At 40.4% G+C, this 27,186-nt stretch overlaps 1 protein-coding gene across 1 annotated transcript in view; it reads right to left on the bottom strand.

The window, feature by feature from the left end:
- The window catches only part of Blimp-1 (PR domain zinc finger protein 1), a 215,120-nt gene extending 189,122 nt beyond the window's left edge, over positions 1 to 25,998 (bottom strand). Inside the window, exon 1 of the mRNA XM_083112127.1 lies at positions 25,616 to 25,998. The gene's annotated coding sequence lies outside the window, so the exon portion shown is untranslated. The remainder of the gene's footprint in view (positions 1 to 25,615) is intronic.
- Positions 25,999 to 27,186: the final 1,188 nt, after the last annotated feature.

Here is a 27,186-nt window from a genome sequence, read left to right as displayed (position 1 = left end):
CTTCCTGTTGCCATGTGTTGAGGCCACACTGAGAACCTTAGGCCTACACCAGCAAATCGTTCTCGAAAATTCCTCTTATTTTAAAAATCGCTCGGACATTCCAAAATCTGAAACATTACATCTGTTTAGAATTCATTCTAAAGCATTCAAATCAATTTTCGTGTAGCTTTACTTGCTGTTTGTTAGATGTGATAAAAAAAATAGGCTTAGGGCCGGTTGTATAAACATCACTAACTGGAGATCAGATTTGATCTACGATCCGGTAGTGAACTAAGTTCAAGCTTCTATCATGTCGTATAAAGCTAACTGTCGATTTGTCGATCTTAGATCAAATCCTGATCTTGGGTCAAAGAAATACGTGCAATTAAACAATGTTACAATATGCCCTTGCAGTCATTTAAGGCAAATTTCAAGAAAAAAAATACATGATATTTCAAACAGTAAATAACAATGACACACGATATATGGAAAGAAAGAAAAATGGAAGAAATATTTATCATTGTTAACCTCGTTGTGCATGATTCTTCTTTATTATTATGGAAACAGGATTTTATGAATTGATACTCCCGTCTTCCCGCATACGTTCACTTGCAACACATTTTAGAAGCAAATATTCGTTAGTACAGCCATGTTACAACAGCTGAACTACGGTCAATGTCTGCTGATCGGAGAAAAATCGCGGATCAACTTTGATCCCAGATCGCAGGGACTGAATCTCAGTTCAACTTTTATACAACACAAAATCAGAGTTCAGCGTAACTGCAGATCAATTTTACTGGCTAATCGAGGATCAACTGTTTTATACAATCGGGCATTAGGGTGCCACGAAAATCACAGATATCTAGAACACTGCGAAAGCAAACCACACGAAGATTGACTTGCATGCTCTGGAAGGAATTCTAAACAGATATAATGTTTCAAAATTTGGAATATCGTAGCGGTTCTTCTAGAGAAACTTTCGACAACGACTTACTCCAGGAGAAACTGTAAACATTTAGAATTTTCGAAAATAACAGTGCGGTTCATCGATACAAGAGGCAGGAAAGGTCCTCAGGAGTTCTTGTATTTCACTCTCGCTTTCGGTAACCACAAAATGTGGTTGGAATCTGGTTGAAAAGGTCAACCCCTCGTCCCCAGGTGCTTCGAGGGGGTTGGAAGAGAAAAACAGAAAAGCACCAATTCAAAGAGCCCCGGAAAAGACATCAGACAACAAAAAAAGAAGTAGAGGGTGGAAGAACCCTAGGTCAGCTTCCACCACCTAGAAGAGGGGAGAAACACAAAAAATGAAAAGAAGCCAATAAAAGAAGCCGGGCTGCCTGGTCGACAATGGCGACCCTCCCAAAAGGTCTCCAGCGAGAGATGCCTTCGGGGAAGAAACTGTAAACAAACTTATATCCTCTTTCTTGTTTCCTTCCCTTCCTTGCACCGAAACTGAAACCAATTTGGTACAGTTTCAGTTGATTTAGCAGATGACGGCAAAAGTACAAGCGACGAGAAACAAAGGAAGAACGGTGAAGCTTACACCTCCACGTGGTGTACCGTTATCGGGCGGTTCGGCATACCGAGGTTCCGTGTACCGTTACCACCGCCCAGGCCATTCACATCGCTTTCCTTCCTCCTTCAGAGTCATTCGTCTGCGAACCCCCACAAAAGATACGGGATAACACCTTCGCAGCAGTCTGGTAGGTCGAGGGAAATCTATTTCACCGCGGAGGGAAATTACGAACGGACTTGACGCACAGAGAGGAGAAAATAAACTCTCTGGAAACAGTTTCACCATGTCTACGCTACTAAATCTGAAGACATGCAACCTAGAAGAAATGAAGCTCCAAATAAAGGTTTTTCTTCTATATTTTTGGTTCGAAATACGAAGAGGAACTAGGATAATAAAATGGTAAAATCTTGTGTGGTGGTGGAAGAATGTTTTTGTAGTATGCAAAATTAACGAGGCTTTCGGGAGAACTTTTCAGAGGTGACGTAAAAATTTGTGCGGGTGTTAGAGGCGTAAGGATAAATGCAACGACACATTCTTTCTGACACATACTTCCCACTTGGTTGTTCAATAGTATTAGATGGTAGATGCTCGTACGTGAAAGGAAATACTTTAAAATATGGCGTTTCTTGTAATTGTACTTCCACATTTCCACTTTAAAAATTAGTTAAAACATTACATTAGAAGGAGTTCCATGGTGTGAATTCTATTCCTTTTCTTATTATTCTCTTGTATTATATACTTTTCAGATACGCAGATAATTTCCTTGTAAATGATGGGTTCACAATGAGAAGGAAAGAAAAATTCAGAATTACAAACTAACGGAATGCATTAAGTCATGCATCGATAGATTTCTTAAAGAAAAAAATAAGCAATTTGTTGCAGAATTTGGAAAACGTAAAGGTAAAATTACAGGTTGGAAATTAACGAAATTGAGAAATATGAAACTAATATAAGAACAGATACAGCAAGAGACTGAGTATGCCATAGTGGCATGACTTAGATATGAAAATAAGGGCTACGCAGGGAACAGAAATTGTTAAGTATATAAGTATTTGGATGTTAGTAATATTATTGGATTGATTGTTTTGGTTTATTTTACTTTGCTTTTCTTCCACTTTTGGCTAAACACGAAGATGAGGGTGATGATGATACGTTGAAAGTGATGAAGGGACACTTACAAAGAAAACCCATGCCCAGGCCGTGAATCGAACAAGGGACCCTTGACGTCGTAGCACGCTTTGCTAACCACTTCGCACGGAGGTTGGCTGACATGATTGGAGATAAGAAAATGGGGCTACGCAGGGAACAGAAATTGTTAAAAAGAAAACAACAACAATTAAACTTTATGGAAAAGACTAGCAAATAGTAAACTGTAAAGAAATGGGTGTACGAATCGTGGACATGAAACAGTGATAAAGGCTTTTGAGATGTGAGAATCAATAATAATTTTCGAAATGAAAAGGATGCAGGTAATATTGAGAATAATAATTTCTGAAGAAATTATATTTTAAGTAGTGGTTGTTCGCTGAGTGCACCATTTGTTTTTATTATATTCCTTGGAGTTTTCAATCTAAAGCTGAGGAACTTTTTGCAGACAGGAGGGAATTTTTTTTGTCTTGGAAGGGAAATTTTGAAATATAAATCTGCCAACACTGACAGGTGGAAACCCCCGCTATTTCGGGCGGAAGAAGGAAAGTGTTTTCTGCCCAAATATATAACACCCACTGGGACCTTTTCTTTTATTTACCGTTAGAGCTGTCCTTTTATATTTATTCTGGCCTTTGCGCCACGGAGGGGAGATCGGATATCTGGGAACAGCTTTTGAACACGTCACATGTCCCAACCTTTCATTATATGTTCTGGGAAGAATGTTGATTCGGGACGAGCACTGGTGTGCGACAATCGTGACTTGGGAGTCAAAAATGCGACAGGTTTTTGTCCTCGTCGAAGATTTCTCGGGGCAAATATAAAATGCAGGGAACGTCCTTTTTTATATGTTTTGATCTGCTAGATCGGTTTTTGGTGATATCTGTTGACCTCTTTCTACCTCGATCTCGCTATCGAAGTTCGAGAGTTCAAGTACCAGTGAGAAAGTGGATGTTTATTATTTGCCCCTATCGTCAATGTTGTACAATCATCCAACCTCATCTTCGCAATTACGTTATTTTCTGTCCGTTGTAAAAACTATGTCAATGTAAACACGTGGCTTTTAAGACATCCTATTGGTCGTTCCAATGGCAGTTGGGAAGTATTCTTGCGCGTATAAATATAGTGCATGTGATGAAGTGAACGTTCAAGCTGCTATATTGATTACACAGGCCTGCGAAATTGAAGTTGTTGAAAAATACAAGAGACGTGTACGCTGAGTTTTATGTTATTGGGTGTGCTGATTTCGAAAATGACCTCCATTTTTTCCCATCACGTCAGGATTTTTTGTACAATTGATATCGATATTTTTGCTAAAATCCTATGTAAAAAGGAATTTTCGCGAACAATTTTGCATGCACTATCTGGCAACAGTGGTTTTGATCCATTTAAATCTATGTAAAATTGATGCTTGGTGATGCAAATTGATTTATTAGCAATTGATTTTATTTTGTATAGGTTTAAATGGAAGAAAACCACTGTTGCCAGATGCACGAGCCACCTCTGGTCGAGAGAAAAACACAAAGTTCCCTTGCGTTTACACTTTTAACATCCCATTATGGTGAAGTTTCTAGAAAAAAAGCACCAACGTATTATGTTCATTTGTGTTTATTAAGGTAACGTCATAAAATAGACGATTGACCACGAGGATCAATATATGTGTGTACATCAACGTTTGACACAAATTGTAAACTGAACAAACAACAAAACCAAACACAAACAAAGTTTATATTTACGTACGTACCCTTTTGCCTTTGAAACTTCTTTTTGACGTTCTTCTTTTATGTGCAATCTCAGGCTTCTCTCGTGTTAACATCCAACAGTAGTCGGCGAGCATGTTATTGTCCCATTGTCCTTGATATTTGCACTCCATATCTTTAATATCTTGGTGAAACCTTTTACCCTGTTCTTCGCTGACTGCTCCTAAATTTTCGGGGAAATAGTCCACATGTGAGTGAAGGAAATGTAGTTTGATACTCATGGAGCAACCCAACGCTTGAAATTTGTCCAGCATATTCATAACAATTGCTTTATAGTCAGGATCCTTGTAATTCCCCAGAAATTTACTGACCACATCTTTGAAGGCAACCCAAGCTTCTTTCTCCGTTGTTGTCATGCTAGTCTCAAAGTCTTTATCCTTCATGATCTTGCGGATATCTGGACCAACAAAGATTCCCTCTGTCAACTTGATTGCGGATAAACCTGGAAACTTTTTGCACAGGTATTTGAAACAATCGCCATCTTTTGGAATAGAATGGACAAATTGCTTCATTACACCTAATTTGATATGCAACGGGGGTAACAATACTTTTTTGGGTCGACTAAGCTGTTCCGAATCATATTCTTGGTGCCTGGTTCAAGATTTTGTCTTTTAGCCATTCTTTCTTGACCCAATGTTGCGTCTTTGCACGGCTGTCCCACTCACAAATGAAACATGGGAACTTTGTATATCGGTCTTGTTGACCAAGAAGCTTGGAGATAAGTTTCAAATCACCGCAAATGGTCCAACCTTGGTCGGCATATTTTATTTTGTTGAGGACGAGAGCCAGGTTTCCATAGCGTTCTTTTAAATGTACCGGGTGTGCAACTGGTACAGATGCATACTGGCTTCCGTGATGAAGAAGGACAGCTTTCAGGCTCCTTGTCGATGAATCTATAAACAGCCTCCATTCATCTTTATCGTAGGTGATATTAAATTTGCTCATCAATCCGGGAACATCAGAACAATAGACCAGGTTCTCCGCTTTCTCAAAGTACTGAACAAAGTCCTTTTCTCGATTCCTGTACCAATAAAACGTTGTTCCTTTGGCCAATAAATGTTTTTCTTTCAATCTGGAGCCCAACAATTCAGCTGCCTCTTTCGAAAGGCCCAGATCTCTAGTCAGATCATTAAGTTCAACCTGAGAGAAGGGCTGAGGTGAATCGCCTCCAGAGGGCTTATATTCGGTATCGGAGCCTTGGCCGTCTGGATGTTCCGAGTCTGAAGACTCTGAAGAGATGACTGGTAATTCAGTTGGAGGCAAAGGCACTGGCACATCAGGTCCATGAGGAACGTGGCGTATGGCCGATAGAATGTTCTCAGGATAAGAGATTAGCTTGTGATTTTTTCGGTTATACCCACGGACATGGCAGGCACAAAAGCAACAATCATCACAGTGGTTTCTCGGCTCCCTCCATGTCATAGGAATTCCAAAGCGTAAAGCAGTCTTCTTTCCGTTGAGCCATAAGCGTAGATCATTGAAACACTGCACACACACTAATATGAGGAGCCCACGATTTGTCCTGGTCTCAGAGTTTCATGCCAAAATACGCAAGATAAAGTTTTCTTACATAGTTTGTAATGGTCAGGCAGGGAGGAAAGCTATTCCACGCCAAAACAACATATTTATGGTAAATATTCGTACAAATTTACGTACAATTACATTGTTAAAGAAAACGTGACGTGATAGACATCTTTCTTTATTTTTTTTAACTCAGCACGACAAAATACATAAAGTTCACCTATCACTTCCCTTGTATTTTTTTCATCGCAGGCCTGTGTTATTGATGTTTTGCGACTTTACACTACGAAAATATACAGCTAGCAACCAATACATTGACATCAATGCAAAATAACGCGTTGAAAAGGAACTACTTCGTTCTTACAGTGGATGGTGAATGCAGACATTGTTTTCCAAAATACACTCCTCTTTATTTTTAATCTTAAAAGGTAATAAAAAAAACAATTTTAAAAAAGTAAAGTTCTCCGTGCATATAGCACCTTGCCATGAAGGCACCCCCAGGTAGGGCATCACACATTTTCGATCTAGGCCATTTTGGTGGTTATGTGATCAGCACCACGCTCCGGTCGCCTTTACCCCCCCCCCCCCAAGTACCCATTGAGCCCCAGACCCGTTTTATGCGGGAACGAGGCCAGAAAATTTTCGACTTTAGATCACCCACCCCGGAATCGAAGCCAGATCTTCCGTGTGGCAGTCAGGCGCCCTACCGACCGACTACACCACTACGACTCCCAATTTAAATCACGTTATGTGAAGAGTAGTGTACAAGTGGATTGTGTGTCTATCTGCTCTTGTCCTCTATTGATGCTAATTTTTAATTTTGTGTGACGTTTGGCAAAGTTTAAGTCCACTTTATAATCAGATGAGCTAATCGCACGCTTTAGGCTCCGGCTACGGGACGCACGCTGGTTCGAGTCTCCTAGGGAAGTGTAACAACTTTTCTCCTGAGATTTCGGTCTCTGTATGGGACCGGTGGCCGCCCACCATCGTGAGGGAATTGGGGAGCTACGGATGAGTAGCGTAATCCGGCCACGCACACCTACAACGACTGGGAGTTCGTCGTGCTGACTACTCGTCACCCCGTAATTGATTGGATGATCTCCTACCTCTGTTGAGGTATGTGGGAGTGAGGCCGGCAGTCGGTAGGTATCCTGGCCCCTCACGGGCTATTTACGACTGTCGAGAATTTAAAGTGACTATACAAAGACAAACAGTTGATGTTTTCGTATTTCGCTATGTGGTTCCATGGTAGGTTGTTCCAATTCCAAAAATGAAAATTTATGTGAGGTTACGCAATATAACCTTGTTCATCAAAATCCCCTTTACCCAACTGTCAAAGATCTTCTTTGGCTGAAGCGAATAAAAATCAAGTTTCAAAGTTTGTTTGAAGTCCACTTATACTCAGATAAGCTAATCGGGACGGCGCCTACACTTTGAAGTGGTATTCGAACCACTACGCAAGATGCCTCCACCGGGTACCAAATCCAGGACCCCTTGATTACAAGGGCACAGCATTACCATTACCCCGAATAAACGATATTAGAAAATATGAAATTACTATATTTCAGGTTGGAAATCTGAAACAGTAAGAAAAGCAGTAGTGCCAGATACTCAGTCTCTGGCGTATCGAGTAGCAATCTCCCTGTCCAAAGATATACTACTACTAATACTGGGTGAGTCTTTTAAAAGAGGCCCCGTGGAAAATGCGCTCCTTGCATGTAGGCAACCTTGGTACACCGAAGAGAACAGTCCAGGATATCGGTGCCAAGCATATTCGACAACATGACATGACATGATATGACATATCCTGGACTGTTCTCTGCCCCACTCTTCTCTTCGGTGTACCAGGGTTGCCTACAAGCAAGGAGCACATTTTCCACGGGGCCTCTTTTAAAAGACTCACCCAGTACTTTTATTAGTGTATAATATAATTGTTATTATAACCACTACTATTACATTAAGATATATATATCAAAGGACCTCCCGATAGCGTAGTGCAACCTCGATACCCCTGGAGACACACATAGTGGTTCGGATGCCACTTTAAACTGTAGGTCCAGTCCCGATTAGTATTTCCGTGCTTATAGCGGACTTAAAAACGAAATCAAAGAAGCAAACAAATTTACACCAACGATTTGACTCTTCCATCGGCCATCTTCTTCGCTGTGTCGTGCAGAGTGTCGTAATCGTCGACGCCCACCCTGACCGTCCAAGATGAAACCCATCCATCACGAAACCGGGAGATTCGAAGACTAGCCCAACAACAAATCCCATAGGGGAGCAAGAGATACCTGTACTCTTGTATGCGGACGATATAGTCATCATGTCGGAGACAATAGAGGGGCTACAAAGGGGACTAAATAGCATATACGAGCGGTGCCAAAAATACAAAATGACAGTTAACATTAAAAAAACTAAAATCATGGCTTTCAAAAATGGGTATACTTTCAGCAAACAAGAAAAATGGAATTACGGGGGGGAAGTAATTGAGCCTGTCAAGCGTTTCACGTACTTAGGAGTAACATTATCTATGACTGGAAGTTGGACGCAACATATACAGACACGAAAAAGCAAAGCAAAGCTCGCAATAGACCAAGTAATACGTACCATAAGTAAAGTACCGCAAATGCCGTTCTCAGTGATTCAGGGTTTGTACAAGTCAATAATAACAGGAACTTTGAACTATGGGGTTGAGCTGTGGGGGGCAAGAGGGGGGAGCACAGTCGCAAGCATTCAAACAGAATACTACAAAAAAGTGTTGTGTGTAAGTAGAAGTACTGCCAATTGTGGGGTACTTAAAGAATTAGGTCTAAGCAAAGAGACAGTACAAGCTAGGATGAGAACTTTAAAGTATTGGCTTCAGCTAGCAAGGGAGGGTAACACGACACTTAAGGGTAAATGTCTGATAATGCAAGTAAGAGAAGAAAATACACGGAACTGGGCGAGGGATATAAAAAACATGTTGAACTTTATGGGGATGGGGTGGGTTTGGGAAGCAGGAGGGAGGGTAGATACATCAGTTGAAAATCAGATTAGAGGGAGACTTATGGACATAGACAGGCAAGAAACACTAGCCGACTGTCAGACGAAGACTTCACTAAGAGATCATTTGAAATCAAGGGATTGGGGGAAAGCAAGATACATAAACTTGGTAGGCAAAAAAGAAAGGGGAGGGATAGCATGGTTCAGACTGGGGGGTTGGAAACAAGTAAAAATTAAGAATGAAGCAGGGGAAACTATATGCTCTTTGTGCGGGGAGGGAGAGACGGGCGAGCATCTGCTCTCTGCCTGCCCCTCTACGCGTGATTTACGAGACAAGTGGGTTGAGAACGTAACAGAGAGGGAAATAATGGAAGTGGTAGAAGACAGAAGAGGAATCATAAGTGAGATAGTGCAACGAGTGGGGAGATATTTGTGGGAAGTGAGGGAGCGACGAGGAAAGGCGTTAGCGGTCAGCGATAAGAACGAAGAAACCGCACAAAGTGAACCGAGCGTGTAATACGTGTACTGTGGGTCTAGCAGTGTGCAATGTATATGTGTTTTGTTTTGTTCTGTTCTGTTTTGTTTTCCACATTATTCAACAAAGTAATTCAAATTCAAGTAAGTCTCCAGACAGGAGGCCGAATGAACCGGACACACAACTTTATTTGCATGTGCAATATTTCGATTGTTAAAATATACTAATTATGTTTAATTTTTTCTTTTGTATCTGATCAACTGCTAAGAGTTATTTGTATACTAACGTAAAGAAGGTACAATATTAATACACGACTTTGAGGGAAGAGAAAGTGTGTGTAATGTAAAATTAATGTAGTGCGTACAGCGTACAGCTCGCACAAGGAAAATGTAAATAAATACAAATACAAAAAAAAAAAAATCCCATCAGCGCGTCTTTCCGGGAGTCCCGTTCGGAACGACTCGCTTTGTTCCGCGAGACTCACACGGAAGCCTCGGGCTGTAACGGGACTCCTCCACTTCCACCCAAGGTCGGCCAGTCGCAGAGGCAGCCGTACGCTACGGTTGCCAACCCGTGAATAATTGTGCCAGATGTGGGCAAGTTGATCCAGTTTACCGAAGAGGCCGTCGGCATCGGATTTTTCCAAACGCCATTACACGCAATCAAATTTAATAATTTGTTTCTTCTCCTTAGTCAAGTGACAGCCAGTGGCGGCGATTGGGTTCCAAAACTGGGGAAGGGAGTAGGGGGGGGGACAAGGACAGTTTACTTTTCATGGTAGATAAGGTTTAGCATAGTGCGGGGGCAAAAGTGGCATAATGTGGGCGGGGCATTGCCACCCACGCCTCCCCAATCGCCGCCACAAGTGGCAACTATAAATTTGATCTAAGGTGCTTCTACAATAATTGTGTACTTTTTATAAATATATAGTTTTGTAATTCGATTGTGCAAAACAGCCTTTTGAGGGCGAAGGCCTGCTAAGAGAATTTTCATCGGGAGACGTGTGCCCAGCGCATTTTCCTTTCCAGTAGTCTCCCAATTGTCTTCAAGATGCTGGACCAACTCCGACATACACACAGGAAGTTGAAGTGGGGAGCGCTAACCTATTGACTACATATTTCTAGATTTGCTGTTATAATTGTGGTATTTCAACGAGTTTTCCATTTTACACGTAACAAATTCTTATTTTCTTAAATCTCATTTGTCAACTTCCATTACGAAAATCTGTACTTTTATCTCCATTTTTTGTATTTTGCTGTCTGTTCGTGTAAGAACATATGCACGTATAGACCAATCACGCCTGCAACCAGCTCAGCCGTGTTCAAAGCTGGAGCACTTGGTCGGAAATAAGAGTGAAGTTATAATAATCTTTGTTATTACTTCTACGTCACTGGTCTGACTCTCTAAGTTAATCGCGACGACGAGAATGAAGGAACAAATAAGAAAAAAAACATATCGATTGGTTTTGGGCTAGGCTTCTCTGCAGCAGGACTCCAACCTACTTGGGATATTGTAACATTCCAGAGACTTGGAAGGGACATTGTGTGTTGTGTATTGGTAGTAGTCCGAATTCCACTTTAAACTAATACCTCTGTGAACTATATTGGATTATGCAGAGGCGTGGCGAGGGGTGGACGACCGCCAGGAGCCTCGCGTTCCATGCGACTGATAAAAATGTAATAAATAGAAATGAGAATAATAGATGGAAAAGGTTAATTTTTGTGAGCAATAAAACTACAACGTTCTGTTTTCCTCCGGCTCAAATTTCTAGTTAAACATTAAAAGTTGAATGAACATGTTTAGTACTATAAGAACATTTCAGACAAAATACAACAAAATGAGATTCACAATTATTATCTGAGTCTTGAAATTCAAAATGAACTAACTGCTTAGCTACAATTAAAAATGCCAAAAGACAAAATTACTATATATATATATATATATATATATATATATATATATATATATATATATATATATATATATATATATTAAGTCAAATTAGATTAATACTTTGCTATATTATCATTTTAATATTTGTTGATTTGAAGCCGGGTGCAGAGAAGCCGAAAAAGCAGAGGAATACATTTTTATGGTGAGTAAAATATCATTTTAATCTGTAATCTTTATTATTATTATTTTTATATTTTTATATTACTTTTGTTGACGTATGCCTTAAGATTTTGTATTGATTGCCATGACACTTCAAATTTAAGGAACGGATAGGGGCCTCAAATTCTAATCTAGCCCAGGGCCACGCGATATGTTGCTACGCTACATACATACTATGTCTACTGTATAGAACACGCAGGGTCATCTTCGTAGTGGTAACAACGTCGTCTTGTGGTGAGGAGGGACCCACACTCGATACCCGGTGGACACACATATTGGTTCGGATCCCCCTTTAAACTGTAGGTTCAGTCCCAATTAGCCTATCTGTGCATAAAGTAAACTTTGACATACAGAACACAATAGACGCATAAAAGCAGTGGCGTAGGAACTAGGGCACAGGTATATTGCAACAGCTCTTTAATTTTTGGAAGAGGTATCCTCTGTAAAAGACTGTCCGTAGGATTATCTTATAGGATTAAGCTAAGGAAGGCATATTTTTCCACAGCGCCTGCCTCCTCTCTCCCACAACACTTCTTGAACTTTATATTCTGGAATTTCTGCATCGAAATTATTAGTCCTCTATAAAAATTAAAGCAACATTACATGTCACTGACATTAGCTTTCTAGAAGGGTGAGGGGAGAGCCACGTGCCGTTGTCGTTCCATCCAGTGGCCTGCCAAAGATGTCCTCAGTAAGTATATACTTAATTTAAGTAATTGTGCATTCCGATCGCAAATTACGGATCGCAAGGGGTGAGAGATTTTGCAATGGATAGAAAAGTTTCCCATGTTTAATATTTTGCAACCAAACCCGGTTCTGCGTACCTTAATAACAACACTACACCATAATAGCCTAAATATGATGACTGCAATAACAACATTCTCTGATCTTTGTGGGTTTTGGGTTACTAATTAACACACACAAAAAAACAACTTTGTGTCACTGAAAGACAACCAAAAATAGTTCAACGCAACATAAATCAACCTAATCTGTCTCGAAAGAGACCTGTCGATACATGGAAAACTAGCAAATTTGAAGATCTAAAAAAAAATCTACAATTGCAAATATACATAGTACAGGCTAGTTTCATTAGGGTGAAACAATACAACAGTTAACGATCCATGCATTTTTAATGCTGCGATATCTCCGAAACCATTCAAGACTATAAGAATTAAATTTGGCCAATTGAAGGAATCGTAAAATATCTACTTGATGCGATATCTATCTTACTAATTGGACCGTTGAAATGCTTGCTCTAGTCAACAATCGAAGTTAATTGATACAAATCTATTTCTCAAAATCTCCTAAATCGGAAAGGAAACTACGAATAACATTTTGTGTAATGAAATCGGATTCAAATGCTTATTAATTGTGATAACCTGTAAATTATCCTCATTAGTTGCTACATTAAAAGATTCTATAATGAATCAGTGGCACGTCAAACTAAAAATTACAGTCGCATTTTATATCTTATGGATACAATAGTTATAACTCTGTATATTGAAACACGATTCCGCGTCCGACATCCAGGCCAGACACCCGTGTTCGATTCCCAGAGTAGATATTCTTACGTGGGAAGTTTTTAGACCATGTTCCTTCATGACTCTGGAGTTGTCCAGCCTCTCATAAAATAGGTAGGTACCTGGGGGAGCGTGCTGCTGATAACATCACCTTCACAATGGCTAGGCTAGGTGGCTTGTTTCAATGTTCAAGGGAAGGCCTTTTTTTCTTATTTAAGGAACATGATACCATGGCTTAATTAATTGGGTATTAACTTCTTGAGTCCCATCGCCATTCTAATCTGCTTTGCCCTGAAGGTTAATACTCTTCCAATGCATCTGGATTAGTGGCGTGCCCAAGGTGAGGTTAGTGCGCACCTTGGCCAAGGATTTATAAAATATAAAACGTCAAAGGCAGTAAAAGATGGTAAAATGAGGGCTGACTAGTAAACAAAAAAGTATACGAAATCCTCCCCCCCCCCATCTTTTCCAAAATCCTGGGCACGCCACTGACAGTATTGGGTTGACCTATCATCTCTAAGGTTGTAAACAAAATCCACATTTGCAGACGTTCCTTGGTTTCTGGCTGTACATTTAATATTTCTACTCTCTTCATAACAACCAGATATTCTTACGTCTTGAAAGGATCCTCGCCTCCCCGATAGCGCAGTGGTAGCGTCGTCATCTTGTAATCAAGATGTCCCGGGTTCGATACCCGGTGGAGGCACACAGTGGTTCGGATCCCACTTTAAACTGTAGGTCCAGTCCCGATTAGCCTTACTGGGCATAAAGTCAACTTAAAACATCAAATCAATTGAAAGGGTTTTCATTTTTCAACTTTATCCGTGAACCCAGTATAAGATATGGATGTTGTCTCTTGATTTATTTGTTAGTTCATTTCATCGTCGAGCGGTAGAAAATATTTAAATGACGTGCAAATTCTGGCTCTTTTAAGACACACCAGGAAACGTGAGAGTTGGAGACACTGAACCGACGTGGTAACTAACAACACCATAAGCAGCGAACGAGTCAACCCATGGCACTTGAAAGCGTGTAATTATTCGAAGCAAGTTGGCACTTATCACAAAGACTGCGGCAAGATGCTTGCTCAACGCTCCTTAAACGAAACAGCAACTCATCCAACCAAATATGCAATGGAGAAGAAGCGACCAAAAACAAAAAAAAAATCAACTTTACATTCCTTCATCGTGTTCCGCAAGAAGACGGGGGGGGGGGGGGGCTAGCGCTGCCGTTCCGCCTCAACTACTCCTGGTTATTTGGTTAGTCATTTACAACTTCCGTCTTTCGCTGAGGAGCCCAATATTTATGGTTAGTTCGTCGCAAGAAAGGGGCAAACCTGTATGATTGTTTCATACTCTACGTTGCATTTTTTAACCGTTTGGCTAATTTTGTGTCGCTAATTTACCTCTCTAGATTAATCGCGACGATGACGGGACAAGTCGGTCCCCATGGCGGAGTGGTTGGCACATCGCGCTACGACGCCGGGGCCCCGGGTTCGAATCCCGGCCTGGATGTTTGCGAGTGTCCATTCATCAATTGCATCGTCATCAGTCATCCCCATCTTCGCAAATTAGCCAAAAGTGGTCCAAAAGGCGAAGTAAAATAAAGGAAATCAAACAATCAATCGATCGATGATGGAGCAAATACAGTGACATAGCCATATCCCATTAAGGATTCAATCCTGAGACTGGTTCTAACATAACCAACCACTTCAGGATGGAAACTATCTGAAGTAATCCAAAAACCAACTAAATTAGCACTAGAAGATGAAGTTTGGCAAGATGCAGTAGAGAAAGAAGAACAAAAAGTACACTTTGTTCCGGGAATCTCCGGAGCAAGCGAAAGAAAACAAGTTTGTGCGCAAGTATGACTCGAGAGGGCTCGACCAATGAACGAGTAAGAGGGGAAAACGCAGCTGAAGCTACCATAGCAGAGCACACAGTTTTGCTCTGCCCACTCGCTTCCTCCCTTTTTCTGCCATTATGCGCCGTCTTGCTCCACAGATCCCCGACACAGAGTGTAGGAGAAAGGAAATGGATGGCGCTTACGGTGGAGGCAACAAAAATCTGGAAATACGATTCAGTAAAAATGATATACACACTGTCGAAATGAAAGAAGCAGAGAAGGTACCGAAACACGGGAATATATCGTGGAAAGAAATGCTTCCCCCACAGTATTAAGGTTCTATGGGGGAAGTATTTTTTCCATGACTGTACACCAAAAGAGAAGTACGTTAAAGATACATATTAAAGATATGCACGTTAAATTGGTTAACGCTCTAGCGCCTGGTGCGAGCATTCCTGGGTATATCCCCAGTGGATGTCTCAAAATGTCCGTGTTAACAAAAAGCAGAAGGCCAGTCAAATGCAAGCACTACAAGAACTGAATAATTGACTTTAGATTTGCATAAATTGATTTTTAGCCTATCCAAGCCTATAAAATTTTATTACGGAGGGTAAAGTAGGCAAACAGGGCAAAAGCCGAGTAAACGTCAGTGAAAAGACCGAGGTCAATGAAAATATGCGTAGATGTTTTAACGGAATCAGCTTCATACTCTGAGACAACCACTAGACAAGTTTATGAACACAAGTCATGGCTGTCGGGATAGATTAAAGTAGTGTGAACCAAACTCGGACATATGTAAACTAGTACCTCAGAAAAAGAATCCGACTCACGTAAAGTAAGTTTCAAAAGTTATCATTCATACATATTTAATTATTCTTGCATATTTATTTTTGCTTTTCAAATTTGCCCACAATAATTTCTCTGTTGTTATGTCCTTCTAATTATCAATTTTCTACTTTCTTGTTTGTTCCATTTGGTTTCCTTCCTATTTCATCAAATTCTACAATTTCTAATCAGGTTTTATTTTTTTTACTTGTTATTTTCGATATTATTTATAACTTTAAAAACATTACCTTGCTTTCAACACAAACGTATAAGAGTTTTCAAATTTTACCTGGAGGAGGGTCAGTGCCCATTCCCAATTAGCACCTGAGCGCAAATCATACGTCAATTACAACACGAACAAACATACGGAACGGTTTTAAAACGGAGCAAGTTAGGTGAATGTTCCTAAGAAGACTAAGTCCAGTTTCCAGGAGTGTAAAGCACCAACCATCTTTACGTTTACCTGGCTCCATCATTTTCATAACTTCGATTCACTTATGTTTGTGGATGTACAGTCACGGACACTGCCGGCTTGTAACGATTCCATTGAAAGTCAATGTATTCATTACAATCCGGCAGTGTCCGTGACTACATCTAATTACTTAAACTTGGAAGATTTTTCAACTTAAGATTGTGGATCAGTCAGAAATATACTTGTACAGTTACTAGCCATAGAACATTGATGTCTTCATATTTTGAGACAGCAAATTTTCTTAGTTTCGTGATTACGTAAGTCTGTTAAACCAGTCGTTCTCAAACTTTTTGTTTCACGGTGCCCTTACTGTATCCAGTCAGAATGTAAGCCTATCTAGCACTTGCAACGCCCAGTTAGTGTGGTTAGGTAACTTCCCTCAAGTTAAAAACATTTTACATGTAAAAAGTAGTAAAACCATATGTAGTCTTACATGTAAGTGTCATTTCGGCGAACATATTGGAACATTTCGCGGCGCATACGTTGGTTAAACTACTGATAATATGTAGACAAGAGCTAAAGAAATCCGCACGTAGATTCATGTTGAATGCTCTAGAAGAAATTCTGAGCAGATATAATTTTTCGAATTTTGGAATATCATAGTGGTTTTTCGAAAGGGCAGAAAAATTTGATAAAACCTGACCTCGCGTCGGCCAAAGGTTCAATCTAATACGTGTTGTGTTGTGTTGCACCAATTTTGGTGGCAACCTATAGTACCATATTTTTTAGAGTGTACTTTCGGAGCATTCATAACAAATTCTATAATATTATCTCAAGTCAATTGGGCCAAATTTCAAGCAACGAATTTCGCCCTTCCTGCTTCAACAATCCCAATAAGTTCAGTTTCCATGAAAACAGATCATTCGAGGATGTAATAAAAACCCTCAGCGTGCAATGAACTTAAATAATTCTGTTCTCCGGTGTAAGAATAGCACACGGCGACGATGCCATCACGAGCAAATTCCGTATGCAAAACCAGAGGGCAATGATTCCAAGACATATATATTAGGGAAGGGGGCGCTGCATTAAGCGACACTCAAACCAACAAGCATAACAAAGCAGACACAACATGCTTATCTCGAAGGAATGACCGTCGAGTTAAAAGGCATTGTTTATAGTTGAGCGAAAACCGGAAAAACGAGGAAGTGGCCACAAGTCAATAAACCAAAGCAATGCCGGACTTTGGCATTATCTGAGGTGTCCCTGTGTTTCCTGATAATGTGCGGTCGAAAGTGAATACATCCTATTTCGATTATTTCTTTTTTCGGTTTCATTTGTAACGGAGTTCCTTGTACCGTATACTGTCCTTTGGCAGATATTTACCTGTGAAGATACTTGGGAAGTTCAAAATACGTGGAACTCAGCTGTGTTCGAAATTAGCTGTTTCAATTCACAAAATGCCACTATTCTTTTTAATTTCGCGGCTGACTCAGTCCATCGCATAACCAATTTTGGCGACTATGCAATTTTGACCCTTGTAATGGACGCAAAATCTTTTGAATCTTGAGTTTTTGATAATAAAACAGTGAGGAAATATTTAGAGTTTACATCTAATAAAGATGAAACACGGGAGTGAGGAATTGATTGATTGAGTGTGTTTTAAGTTCCCCTTATACACAGTAAGGCTAATCAGGATTGGACCTACAGTTTAATGTGGGATCCGAACCACTATGCACGTCCACCCAATATCGAACCCGGGACCCCTTGATTACAAGACGACGACGCTACCACTGCGCTATCGGGAGGCCCTGATGGAGAAGGTTATATATTAATCCCCTGAGAGCATATTGGTAACGTCGTCGCCTTGTAATCAAGGGGTCCAGGGTTCGATATCCGGTGAAGGCACATGACATAGTGGTTCGGATCCCACTTTAAGCTGTAGGTCCAGGCCCGATTAGCCTCTACGTGCATAAAGTGGACTTAAAACTACAAATCTAATCTAATATTCATCCCCTGATATTCTTAGAATAAGTAAATCAAGAAGATTTCGGTGGGCAGGTCATACAGCACGCACGGAAGAGGATAGACAAGTTTATATGGTAAGAGACCTGTGGAAGGCCAAGACGAAGATGGAATGACAAAATTTAGATGTATCTGAAGAACACTGATAAGGATGGTCAACGGTGGATTGATCTTGCCCAAGATAGGGACAAGTGGAATACATGCGTTAGTTCGACAACACGCCTTCGGGTTTAGAAATATTATGTAGCTCGTTAGTTTTCTTGAATCTTTCAAACCAAAGGAGTGGGCGTTTGATGTTCTCAGATGATAAATGAGTCATTTCCTTTACAATTTGTTGGTTTGTTTTATTTTACTTTGTTCTTCTGCTACTTTTGACTAACACGCAGATGAGTATGGATGGTGGTAGGACAAACACAAATGGACAAGAGCCGACTTTGGTGGCGGAGTGGTTAGCACAGCGCGTTACGACCCAGGGGTTCTGAGTTCGAATCCGTGCCTGGGCATGGGTATTCTTTTCGACTTTCCCTTCATCATCACTCATCCTCATCTTCGCGATTAGCCGAAAGTGGAAGAAAAGCGAAGTAATAAACCCAATCAATCAAGAAGCGGACAGGACAACACAGTCTCAGAGGATTTATATTGGCTGTGGATCCATGCGCTAGAGCCTCGTTAGTCCCCAAGAATTCAGTGCAAGATGTAGTACGTGGAACAGAGGTTGACATTGATTGATTTGATTTGATTGATTTGGTGGTTTTTAAGTTCACTTTATGCACAGTAAGGCTAATCGGGACTGGACCTACAGTTTGAAGTAGGATCCAAACCACTGTGCCACGTGCCTCCACCGGGTATCGAACCCGGGACCTCTTGAAGAGAGATTGACATTTGGTTCTTCAGAAAGAGTCATCCCTTACACGTTACACCCCAGAATGATTTGTACACAGAGAAAGAACGACGAGAGACAAACAGAACCGAGATAGAAGGGAAGAGAGGATGAGAGAGAAGGAGAGAAAGGAGCCAGAAAAACATAGGAAGAAGAGACAGAGAAACAGGAAAATAAAGACAGAAGAAGAAAAAAATAAAATAGGAAAGGATAGAAAGAAAGAATCTTAGTAGTTGCAGAGCCCATCTGAATATATTTTGTCACTCATTGAATCCAAGTAAAGGACATTTTATAGCACCATTCCTGGCCAGGGGTTTGAAACATGGATAAAGGACTTCCTTAACGCTTGTTCCCTCATAATTGTGAATATCGTATGGTGTCCTAATATTTGAACCAGAAGTAGTGAAGAAAACATTCAAAATGGTCAGCGGGAGAGGATGTGAAACAAGAATGATAGGATTAATTTATTACATTATAGGAAGTGTTCGTGATATTCGTTAAAGGAACCTTTTACGTGTCTATTCATAACCTGGTGAGTGAACGAGGAACATGTTAATAATCATTATTGCTATGGATGCAAGCAGAAAAATCTAAAGAAGATTATTAAAAAGCAACTTAGAAACATTTGATCCTTGTTTTGTAGAACCGTTCAGGATTGCTCAGAAATTGCTTATCTAAAACATGGCCAAACTACCACACTACTACTACTAGTGAGAAGTCTTGTCTCATTTTGAGCAGCAAGAAAATAGTATTATTTAGTTACTTGTTTGCTTATGGTACCCATAAATATTGCAAAAAATTCTGACTTAGCAGGACATGCAGTTCCCTGGAATTCTGGCAGCTGGCAGAATTCTATAACCTAATGAGTTTTTTTTCATCTCTCTCATTGCCTTTTCTTTCTTGTACAGACGTTACTGAGTCAAAGTAAAGTCTACTCTTTATTCTAATCAACTGCTCAAAGGTAATATTTTTTGAAGAAGAACAAATTCTCGTCATTGAGATTCAATTTTCAATTTCCCTGTGTATATGGAATAACTCTTGAAGGTAGAAAAAGTTAATTTCATCCGATTCCATAGTTTATATATCTCTAAAGCCTAATCTCTAATTATGATGCCAAAGCGGGGAAAAATAAAACTTATTTTTATGTATAAACAACAGCCTCGGTGGTCTACTAGGTGTCGACCTCTGAGAGGTTAGCACAGCGCGCTACGACGCAATGTTTGAATCCCGGTCAGGACATGGATGTTTGAGTTCGTCTGTCCAGAATCAAAAAGAGTCTTGAGATTAATGGATATGAGTACGATTTGTGGGGTAAACTGCCGCTTAGCGCTTAGGTGTGGCTCATCTAAGGTCGGAATTTTTCCGGCCTTGTCCCCTCACCCAGCCTCGAATCAATGGATAACTGTGGGCTACCATGGGGCGTAAAGGTGGCCGGAGCGTGGTGCTGATCACATCTAAAATGGCCCAGCTCGGGAATGTGTGGGGGCCTGCTCCCACACCTCCTAAATGTGCCTTCATGGCACTGTACTATATGCACTTTGAACGTTATTATTTTTTTTTTACCTTACACAAAAAGCGTTCATGATGTTTGAATAACTTACTTCATACGTCGTCTCTCAGAATGCTTCCAGTGTATAGCCTCCGTGCGCAAAAACAGCGCCTTCCTAAGGAAATCCCAAAATATCTGTCTGCAAATCGAGGGAAGAAGTGGACACAAAACTAACGCCTTTAGGGCCCTTCTTACAAACTCTGTGCTGAAATGACGGAATCGTCCACCGTGCAATAAATTCTTCACCTTCCCTTTTTACCTGCCAAGTTTTAACAACTCCTTCCTCCTCCTGAATGACTGCGACCTTGCATATAATGTCCTGCATGGTTTGTTCCTAAGGTCTTTGCCTACCTGCCTAACATTCACAGGTCAAAGACCCCTCGCTTTGTGTGCCATTTATATCTGGGCAGCAAATGCTCCTCCGAGGATTAGCCTCGGTTTTCGCGACAGGCTGCAGGTTGTTCACCCTTCGAGGCGTCCTAATTCCTAAGCTATAGCGCCCACATTTGCGAGAGGGGTGAAGCGTGTCCAGGAGCCAGTGGCATGCTCTGATTTCGCTGTCAATGCATTTCAATATGCGATGTACGAGTAATGGTATTTGTAGGAGGTAAGAGTGATTTTGTTCCTTCTGGTTGGTAAACATTTAGGCTCTGGAGGTATGCTACACAAAAATATCAATGTGCTTACAAAAAAGTTACTTGAATTTTTATCGCACAAGAATTTTTTCAACTAGTACACAAACTGTAACAGCCATAGTTTGGAAAATTACTTGAAGATTTTGAAGTAACCAACAGAAATGTTCCCTATAATCATAATGTATTATACCCAGGGTGATATTTGAAAAAAATCGGGGTGAGATTCCAGTAACTACTCCTGAATCCGTACATAAATTATATATACATATATAGTAGTTCTCCAAAGCGACAGAAATTATCAATCATTCCCTCTCATCCCGATCCCGATGCCGTTCTTTGTGTATCTATCTATATATACGTGTGTGTGTATTTCATTCACGACTTATCCTACTAGTCAATGAATAAGGGCCGACCTCCATAGCGAAGTGGTTATCGGAATACGATACGACGCGAGAAGTTCCGGGTTCGAATCCAAGCCTGGGCATGGGTGTTCTTTACGAGTGTCTCTTCATGACTGTCACTTTATCATTACTCATCCTAATCGTCGTGATTTTCAAAAATGGCAGAAAAGGTGACGCTAAATAACAAAAATCAAATCAAAAGAATAAGGATATTTCTTGCTACGTACGTAACTCACGAAGTAATAATGAGGTAGTTTCACACAGACCAATAGCATGAATAAGTTATGTTTGGTTATTGCCAAAGGAGGTAGGTTAGGAATGGTTAAATCAGTTTTATTTTTTCGGCGATGGATGAAGTATAAATAACGAAAACCACGGGACTGCAATGATTAAAATTCTTTGAGTATTCTAGTAGAACATATTATACTCACTCTAGGAACAGGATGACATGAACAATGAAAACTCAAACCCAATGAAATGTAGACGAGTAACAGGATGTTATTGCATTAATTTATTATTATTGCTAAACTTTTAGTAATGATTCCGACAATAGCAATTCAAGCCAGAGGTCCCAGGTTCCAATCCTGGCCTGGGCGTCTGTGTGTTCCTTCATCAATTTCATCAAACACCAATCATCCTAATCTTCGCGATTAGCCAAAAATGGCAGAAAAACGAAGTAAAATAAACCAAATCAATCAATAGTAATCCAAGTGGTGATTCCAGAATTCAAAGATGTAAATCTATAACTAGATGGAAAATGTGTGGAGTCTGAATTTCACAGACCCCTAAGTGATTTTGTAGAAAAATGATACTGAGTTACTATGTTTCATGTGATTTTGCGGGCACGTCAACCAAAATCAAGTAATACGTTGATTCATGATGAACGCAGTGTCCAGGTCAATGAGCTGAATTTCGCTGACTCATCCTTACATCACTGGGAACAAAAAAGGCGCAAGAAAGGCAACAGTCTTCCAAACAAGTTGGAGATATTTATGCTTGTACGAGTCGGTGTGATCACAGTTGGAGGAAAGGGCGATCTTAAGCACAGTTTTTGGTACAGTTTCTGTTAGCCCCTGTACAAAAATAAACTTCAGGATAATACTGGGTAAAAACTCACTGAAACAAATGACACAAAGCAAATCACAAATATAAACAGACACAAATACACTTTCTAATTTAATGTTTCTTATCATCGATAAGGCAATCCCACGTTCAAGAGGAAATGATGATATGAGTGGTAGCCTTATGGAAAGTCAATGAAGATGAACAGGAAAATTCGATTGCATTACGTAACATAAAATAGTTCTACCTCTAAGTAAATAGCAAAGAATGTGTTCAATTAAGAGCTGATATGTGTTGCAACTAGACACAGTTGTGATCTCGCATATTTTAACATTAGAAAATGGACATCCACAAATATCTCGATCAGAAATTCAGACATGTTAACTAAGGAGGCACTAACCTAATACAATTGACCTCACCGATAGCTTTGTGGTTGGTAACGTCGTCGTCTTGTAATCAAGGGGTCCCGGGTTCGATATCCGGTGAAGGAACATAATGGTTTGTGTCCCACTTTAAACTGTAGTTCCAGTCCAGATTAGCCTTTTGTGTATAAAGCGGACTTAAGAAACAAACTCAAACACTTAAACACAATTGTGTATGTACTGTACAGTCCGGAGAAAAAAATTGCTTATGGTAGACTCGCACTGAAATTCCTACAACTTGCACTCTATTCTGAAAAAAATAACCTTGCAACTTTTTTGGTACCATTATCTAGCTCTACTGGCAAGAAAGAAATATAAATTACAGTAACTTTACAGTATAACGGCAATTTTCTCTTCACTGAATAAGCCACGTTTATATTGTTAAAAAAGTAATCGTTTATCAAACGTTTAACTATAAGCCATAAAATAGCATGTTAGCCTAATGCAGAATTTTAACGATTATTATCGATGGACATATCAGGATATCAACAAATCATTGCTTGAATATACTCTCCAAAATAAGTGCCCGCGCTGATGAGGAAAGCTATTGGCTAACATCTTCTGAATGTTAACAGCACTTGCTTTCAATTCTAATGGCATAATTGTTGTCATTCCTTGGTGAGGCGGGGATAGCAAAAACCTTTTCACTTGCGATGACTCTACCACACCTTGATGGTGTCCATGTATTCAACAATAAGATGACTCCTCCAACGTGTAATGAATAACCCTTCAGCCGCAATCAGCTATTTCATCATCCGAATGTTTTCAAATCCCTCCAGTTCCAGCGTCACTGCCAGAAAATAGATGCATCGCTAACTGAACGAACCGCTTATCACTGGTACTGTTAACTAGACTGTCGCAACCTTTCTTCGTTTCTTCAACGTTTTACTTTCGTCTTGCTGTTGTTTGTACGGAGCAGGAGGACCCCCCGTTGCTCAAAGCGGCCGCAATTTCAGGCACAGAGGCAGATTAACCACGAAAAATGCAAAGCAGGAAATGAAACTGCAAAGAGTTAATTCTACAGCGGCAAAAGCATTGATTCAGGCGCGGCCCACATTCTTCGCTCATTGCACAACCTGGCAGCGTCCGGACATTGAACTTCAAAGCTCTCGTGGCCTACCTAACGGTGATCCTGGTTCCGCGAGAGCTTCTATCCACACATTCGCTTAGCCTTTTGTGTACATCGCGTTTTCCGAAATACACGAGTGAACAGACAATTTTCCTTAAAGTAGGTACCACTGTTTTGGTACAATTAACTATTAAATGCATGAATAATGTCACCCATAATGGATACCAAGGGAGATCTTGTAGAACGGAAAAAACCTGTTGTGAGAACTAACGGTGAGAGGCTGAAGATGGGATGGGATTGCTCAACAAAGCTATTTTCAAGATTGGTCTGTATAATATTGCCCCGGCATGATTTCTAAAGTAAATATGCCAGCTTGATTTTGAGTGGCAAGGTAAGTATTCACAATGGTGAATTTTCGCTGCCAAAACGTTTTTTTTTTTGTTTTTTTAAAGTTAGTAATAGGCTCATATAGACTTCGGGACTGGACCTGCAGTTTAAAGTGCGACCCGACCCACTGTGCAATGTGCTTCAACCTGGGATCGAACCTGGTAACCATTGATTACCAGGCGACAGTGTTACTATTACGCAGAAGAGTAATTTGGGGGCCTAACTTTGGGAGGCAGAACATGAACCTCAGGTTTCAGAGGAACAAAAAATACCCTTAACTTTTAATAAGAATGAACATTTCTGGGGAGAGGCAAGTGCCCCCTTACCCACGCCAAGTGATAATACTTCCTCTTGATTAGTAGTTATATATTTTTCACTTATTTCGATTGTTCTTTCCAGCCACTCTTTCCCTTCCGTCTGTACAACAAGATCCACAAATGGCCAAGCCTTTCTGTAGGCCAAACGATATGAAGACAGTTCCTGGGTTCGAACCCAGAAAAAGACGTGGTTATTTGTTGTAGTCGTTCCGTTAATTCATTGCTCAAATTCACTGTTCACTTCTTAAGAAGGCTAAAATGCTAGGGAAAATACTACACCTCTCCAATACGCATATATGAATATCATACCTTGGCTAAAGGCCCCGTGGCGAAGGGTCGACCTTCGTGGCGGAGTGGCTAGCACAGCGCGCTACGAAGCCAGGGGTCCCGGGTTCGAATCCCGGCCTGGGCATGGATGTTTGTGAGTGTCCCATTCATTAATTTCATCGTGTTATCACTAATCCCCATCTTTGCAAATTAGACAAAGTAAAATAAATAAATCAATCATACCATGGCTTAATTATTAATTGCCTTCACTGACGGCAAAGGCCTTCTCTTTAAAGCAGCCGTAAAAATAATAATGTTTGGCTAGACTTGAAGAACAATTGACCTTCAGCGGATCAATTACAATTATTGTGGGCGTAATGCAAAGAACAGCGGCAATGCAGAAAGTTATAGTGTTGCCATTATAACATCTTGAAGACACCACACACACACGAAAAACAGCGGAATTGCAACATCACAAAAATGAAAATCACATAAAAAATCAGGTACTTACATTGACTTTAAAATATCCAACAGATCCTGAGAGCGCCTGTTCTATCCCCTCGTTAAAATCCTTTCCCGGAAACATAAATCCTCACCGCACAGATGTGAAACTTTAGTCAAAGAATACTTTTCTTCCACAATCCACACACTCAATCCAAAGGAACACAACAATTATATCATTAGTTGCCAACAATTACTCCAAACACCAATCAACACCAGTTGTTCACTGTCTCACTGTCAACATCCACACTATAAAAAAACACACCGAGGGAAATGTCACGGTCATTCACTCCAACACTGTGCTGTCACTGTTAGCGATGCACCACGTGCAGCCACACACTGTCCCTATCAGCCTCGCAGCGGAGCACTATCCATACCGGAACACCGACAGAATCCAAGTGTGGAGCCTTCGCCTGCCTCAACCATCAGCTTCAGGGTCGCGGCATGCTCGTAGGCTCGCCAGCCAGCCGCTGCGTTGACGATCCGGCACCGACCGCGACCTCTGGCGGAGAGGCGAGTTTAGGTTCAAGTTCTAGGGCAGCAGCAGAAGGCGACTTTGAAGCTCCATCGAGCGCGGTGCTCTCAAACCTCACGGTTTTACCCTAGGACAGCAAATTTTGCTTTTGGAAATGTGGAATCTCAGGAGTGCTGCTTGTGGAACGTTTTCTTGACACTTGAATTCTCGTTTTGCCTCTTCAGAATTGAAGTTGCAATGACTCTACCAATGCCAGGGCCAAATGCACCAATAGATGCCTTGGACTCGTCATCCAGATCTTTCTCGGCCCTCAAATGATATTGGGGCAACTTACCAGAAGATTCTCTGTGTTACTTTCTCTCCCCCTCTTTTCTTCTACAGGAAATCTCCTTCGTTCTTTGAATGCAACAACTCAACCACTTCCTGATATTGCTTACCTCATCAAATGTAAATCTCCCAACCAGGGTGCGAAATCTTTGAAGACTGTTTGGGGAAGGAAGATCTAAATCTACATACACACAAATATTATTACATGATATACAAATAATATTATTAAACATAAGATAAATTATTAAATACATATAAAGGAATTCATTTATTATTTTTATATGTATAAGTAGGTACGAGGTCAATAAATTACATTGCTGGAATAGTTTTATTATGTATAAGTTTTTGTTTAGTTTTTGTTTTATATACATAGTTATAAATCAACTAGATTTCATAGTTATATTTGTCTTTCAGTCTTGTTTTACTTTAATTATGCACATATTGTTATTGATGTAGATCTGTTAATGATCTCTTGAAAGAGAGAGAGAGAGAGAGAGAGAGAGAGAAAGAGAAAGAATTCAACACTCACAACAACAATACTTCGTGTGTGTATTGATACTATCCTTTGTAAAGAATATTTGAAGTTAAAACTTATCTTTTGTTGTTAGAACAAAAAACTCTCGAAATTTTTGGTGGGGGGATTTTGAGGCCAAAATTGTTGGGGGGGAAATCCCCGTCAGCCCCAGGATTTCGCACCCTGCTCCCAACAGCGTTTCATTGTAAACAACCATACAGCAAAAATAATTGTTCCAGAAGTGAATTGAATGCAACTTGCAAAT

Source organism: Lepisma saccharinum, chromosome 1 (genome assembly GCF_977018435.1).
Source record: "Lepisma saccharinum chromosome 1, izLepSacc3.1, whole genome shotgun sequence".
In the NCBI taxonomy this organism is placed as follows: domain Eukaryota; kingdom Metazoa; phylum Arthropoda; class Insecta; order Zygentoma; family Lepismatidae; genus Lepisma; species Lepisma saccharinum.
Note: the sequence above shows the minus strand (reverse complement) of the source record. Positions and strands in the feature narration are given on the sequence as shown.